This window comes from Aegilops tauschii, chromosome 6 (genome assembly GCF_002575655.3).
Source record: "Aegilops tauschii subsp. strangulata cultivar AL8/78 chromosome 6, Aet v6.0, whole genome shotgun sequence".
Lineage (NCBI taxonomy): Eukaryota > Viridiplantae > Streptophyta > Magnoliopsida > Poales > Poaceae > Aegilops > Aegilops tauschii.
Window position 1 is genome coordinate 324,564,706 of NC_053040.3, and position 6,000 is coordinate 324,570,705.

The following is a 6,000-nucleotide window of genomic DNA, read 5'->3' on the forward strand; positions in this document are numbered from 1 at the left end:
ACCAATCCTTCTCCGTCTCGCACTGGCGCAACCCCGACCGGTCCTTCTCCGTGTGGGACTGGCGCAAACCCGACAGGTCCTTCACCTCCGTGGTGATGTTAAGTTTTTGCAAGTGTTTTGCTTAACAAATGCATAGTTAGCTTAAGAAATGACCTACTTAGCTCCAAAATGACCTATATTTAGCTTATTTTCCTCGAAAATGACATGTTAACCTTACTTAGCTCCAAAACGACATATTTTACCTAGGATAGCTATAAAATGACATATACTTAGCATTTTTTTCCTCCAAAATGACTTGATATGCTTAGTTAGCTAAAAAATGGCATAACTACCTAGGATAGCTCAATAATGATCTATAATTAGCTTAGCTAGTTCATTTATGACATAATTACCTCTCTTAGGTAAAAAATGGCATAATAACCTTGGTTTAGCTCCAAAATGACCTATACTTAGCTTATTTTCCTCGAAAATGACCTATACTTAGTTTGAGGAGTTCATGTATTCACTAAGTGTTAATGCTTTGGCCCGGTACTCTATTGAAAGGAGGCCTTAATATCTCTTAGTTTCCAATAGGACCCCGCTGCCATGGGAGGGTAGGACAAAAGATGTCATGCAAGTTCTTTTCCATAAGCACGTATGACTATATTCGGAATACATGCCTACATTACATTGATGAACTAGAGCTAGTTCTTTGTCACCCTATGTTATAACTGTTGCATGAGGAATCACATCCGACATAATTATCCATCATTGATCCATTGCCTACGAGCTTTTCACATATTGATCTTTGCTTAGTTAATTTTCCGTTGCCACTGTTACGATTGCTACAAAAACTACTGCTGTTACTTTTGCCACCGTTACCGTTACTTCCATACTACTTTTCTACTAAATATTTTGCTGCAGATATTAAGTCTTTCAGGTGTGGTTGAATTGACAACTCAACTGCTAACACTTGAGAATATTCTTTGGCTCCCCTTGTGTCGAATCAATAAATTTGGGTTGAATACTCTATCCTCGAAAACTGATGCGATCCCTGCTACCTCTTGAGCATGCATTGGTTTTCCCTTGAACAGGAAAGGGTGATGCAGCAAAGTAGCGTAAGTATTTCCCCTCAGTTTTTGAGAACTAAGGTATCAATCCAGTAGGAGACTACATGCAAATCGCCTAGTACCTACACAAACAATCAAGAACCTTGCAACCAATGTGATAAAGGGGTTGTCAATCCCTTCATGACCACTTGCAAAAGTGAGATCTGATAAAGATAATAAGATAAATGTTTTTGGTATTTTTGTTGTATAGATTGGAAAGGAAAGATTGCAAAATAAATAGTAAACTAGAATTATAGATCGGAAACTTATATGATGTAAAAGTAGTCCCGGGGGCCATAGGTTTCACTAGTGGCTTCTCTCAAGATAGCATATATTACGGTGGGTGAACAAATTACTGCCGAGCAATTGATAGAAAAGCGCATAGTTGTGAGAATATCTAGGCATGATCATGAACATAGGCATCACGTCCGTGTCAAGTAGACCGAAACGATTTTGGATCTACTACTATTACTCCACACATCGACCGCTATCCAGCATGCATCTAGAGTATTAAGTTCATAAGAACAGAGTAACGCATTAGGCAAGATGACATGATGTAGAGGGATAAACTCAAGCAATATGATATAAACCCCATCTTTTATCCTCGATGGCAATAATACAATACGTGTCGCTTCCCTTTCTGTCACTGGGATCGAGCACCGCAAGATTCAACCCAAAGCTAAGCACTTCTCCCATTGCAAGAAAGATTAAACTAGTAGGCCAAACCAAACTGTAATTTGAAGAGACTTGCGAAGATATTAAATCATGCATATAAGAATTCAGAGCAGAATCAAATATTGTTCATATATAATCTTGATCATAAACCCACAATTCATCGGATCTCGACAAACACACCGCAAAAAGAATTACATCGAATAGATCTCCAAGAAGATGGAGGAGAACTTTGTATTGAGATCCAAAGAGAGAGAAGAAGCCATCTAGCTAATAACTATGGACCCGAAGGTCTGTGGTAAACTACTCACACATCATCGGAGAGGCTATGGTTTTGATCTAGAAGCCCTCCGTGATCGATTCCCCTCCGACGGAGCACCGGAAAAGGCCCCAAGATGGGATCTCACGGGTACAGAACATTGCGGCGGTGGAAAAGTGGTTTCCTGGCTCCCCTAGTTGTTTTCAGGGTATAAGAGTATATATAGGCAAAATAAGTAGGTAGGTGGAGCTACGAGGGGCCCACGAGGGTGGGGGCGCGCCCTCCTGCCTCGTGGCTTCCTCGCTGCTTCCTTGACTTCCACTCCAAGTCTCCTGGATTGCGTATGTTCCAAAAACGATCCTCGCGAAGGTTTCATTCTGTTTGGATTCCGTTTGATATTCCTTTTCTGCGAAACACTGAAATAGGCAAAAAAACAACAATTTGCACTGGGCCTTCGGTTAATAGGTTAGTCCAAAAATAAGATAAAAAGGTATATTAAAGCCCATTTAAACGTCCAAAATAGATAATATAATAGAATGGAACAATCAAAAATTATAGATACGTTGGAGACGTATCAAGCATCCCCAAGCTTAGTTCCTGCTCGTCCTCGAGTAGGTAAATGATAAATACAAATTTTTTGATGTGGAATGCTACCTAACATAATTATCAATGTAATTTTCTTTATTGTGGCATGAATGTTAAAATCCAAAAGATTTAAGTTAAAAGTTTAATATTGACATAAAAATAATAATACTTCAAGCATACTAACTAAACAATTATGTCTTCTCAAAATAACATGGCCAAAGAAAGCTTATCCCTACAAAATCATATAGTTTGGCTATGCTTCATTTTCGTCACACAAAAATGCTCTCATCTTGCACAACCCCGATGACAAGCCAAGCAATTGTTTCATACTTTAGTATTTTCAAACTTTTTTCAAATTTCACGCAATACATGAGCATGAGCCATGGACATAGCACTATGGGTGGAATAGAATATAATGATGGGGGTTGTGTGGAGAAGACAAAAAAGGAGAAAGTCTCACATTGACGCGCCTAATCAATGGGCTATGGAGATGCCCATCAATTGATGTCAATGCGAGGAGTAGGGATTGCCATGGAACGGATGCACTAGAGCTATAAATATATGAAAGCTCAACAAAAGAAACTAAGTGGGTGTGCATCCAACTTGCTTGCTCACGAAGACCTAGGGCATTTGAGGAAGCCCATTGTTGGAATATACAAGCCAAGTTCTATAATGAAAAATTCCCGCTAGTATATGAAAGTGACAATATAAGAGACTCTCTATTGAAGATCATGGTGCTACTTTGAAGCACAAGTGTGGAAAAAGGATAGGAGCATTGTCCCCCTTTTTTGGCCTTTTTTATTTATATTTGGCCTTTCTCTTTTTTTCCTTTTTTGGGACAATGCTCTATTAATGATGATCATCACACTTCTATTTATTCACAACTCAAAGATTACAACTCGATACTAGAACAAAGTATGACTCTATATGAATGCCTCCGATGGTGTACCGGGATGGGCAATGAAACAGGAGTGACATGTATGAAAATATGCATGGTGGCCTTGCCACAAATATGATGTCAACTACATGATCATGCAAGGCAATATGACAAAGATGAAGTGTGTCATGATAAACGGAACGGTGGAAAGTTGCATGGTAATATATCTCGGAATGGCTATGGAAATGCCATAATAGGTAGGTATGGTGGCTGTTTTGAGGAAGATATAAGGAGGTTTATGTGTGATAGAGCGTATCATATCACGGGGGTTGGATGCACCGGCGAAGTTTGCACCAACTCTCAAGGTGAGAAAGGGCAATTCACGGTACGAAGAGGCTAGCAATGATGGAAGGCTGAGAGTGCGTATACTCCATGGACTCAACATTAGTCATAAAGATCTCACATACTTATTGCAAAAATCTACAAGTCATCAAAAACCAAGCACTACGCGCATGCTCCTAGGGGGATAGATTGGTAGGAAAAGACCATCGCTCGTCCCCGACCGCCACTCATAAGGAGGACAATCAAAGGAACACCTCATGCTTCAAATTTGTCACACAACGCTTACCATACGTGCATGCTATGGGACTTGCAAACTCCAACACAAGTATATTCATAATTACTCAACTTGCATGACTCTAATATTACCATATTCATATCTCAAAACAATCATCAAGTATCAAACTTCTCATAGTATTCAATGCACTCTATATTGGAAGGTTTTATTATACCCATCTTGGATGCCTATCATATTAGGACTAATTTTATAACCAAAGCAAATTACCATGTTGTTCTAAAAGACTCTCAAAATAATATAAGTGAAGCATGATAGATCTGTTGGGGAACGTAGTAATTTCAAAAAAATTCCTACGCACACGCAAGATCATGGTGATGCATTGCAACGAGAGGGGAGAGTGTTGTCCACGTACCCTCGTAGACCGACAGCGGAAGCGTTATCACAACGCGGTTGATGTAGTCGTACGTCTTCACGATCCGACCGATCAAGTACCGAACGTATGGCACCTCCGAGTTCTACACACGTTCAGCTCGATGACGTCCCTCGAACTCCGATCCAGCCGAGTGTTGAGGGAGAGTTTCGTCAGCACAACGGCGTGGTGGCGATGACGATGTTCCACCGACGCAGGGCTTCGCCTAAGCTCCGCAACGGTATTATCGAGGTGTAATATGGTGGAGGGGGGCACCGCACACGGCTAAGAGATCTCAAGGATCAATTGTTGTGTCCATGGGGTGCCCCCTGCCCCCGTATATAAAGGAGCAAGGGAGGAGGAGGCCGGCCCTAGGAGGGGGCGCACCAAGTGTGGAGTCCTACTAGGACTCCCTAGTCCTAGTAGGATTCCACCTCCCATATGGAATAGGAAAAGAGGAAGGGAAAAAGAGAAGGAAGGAAGGGGGCGCCCCCTTCCCTAGTCCAATTCGGACCAGACCAAGGGGAGGGGTGCGGCCACCCTTGAGGCCCTTTTCCTTCTTTCCCGTATGGCTCAATAAGGCCCAATACGTATTCCCGTAACTCTCCGGTACTCCGAAAAATACTCGAATCACTCGGAACCTTTCCGAAGTCCGAATATAGTCGTCCAATATATCGATCTTTACGTCTCGACCATTTCGAGACTCCTCGTCATGTCCCCGATCTCATCCGGGACTCCGAACTCCTTCGGTACATCAACATACATAAACTCATAATAAAACTGTCATCGTAACTTTAAGCGTGCGGACCCTACGGGTTCGAGAACTATGTAGACATGACCGAGACACGTCTCTGGTCAATAACCAATAGCGGGACCTGGATGCCCATATTGGCTCCCATATATTCTACGGAGATCTTTATCGGTCAGACCGCATAACAAGATACGTTGTTCTCTTTGTCATTGGTATGTTACTTGCCCGAGATTTGATCGTCGGTATCTCGATACCTAGTTCAATCTCGTTACTGGCAAGTCTCTTTACTCGTTCCGTAATACATCATCCCGCAACTAACTCATTAGTCACAATGCTTGCAAGGCTTATAGTGATGTGCATTATCGAGTGGGCCCAGAGATACCTCTCCGACAATCGGAGTGACAAATCCTAATCTCGAAATACGCCAACCCAACAAGTACCTTTGGAGACACCTGTAGAGCACCTTTATAATCACCCATTTACGTTGTGACGTTTGGTAGCACACAAAGTGTTCCTCCGGTAAACGGGAGTTGCATAATCTCATAGTCAGAGGAACATGTATAAGTCATGAAGAAAGCAATAGCAACATACTAAACGATCGGGTGCTAAGCTAACGGAATGGGTCAAGTCAATCACGTCATTCTCCTAATGAGGTGATCCCGTTAATCAAATGACAACTCATGTCTATGGCTAGGAAACATAACCATCTTTGATTAACGAGCTAGTCAAGTAGAGGCATACTAGTGACACTCTGTTTGTCTATGTATTCACACATGTATTAC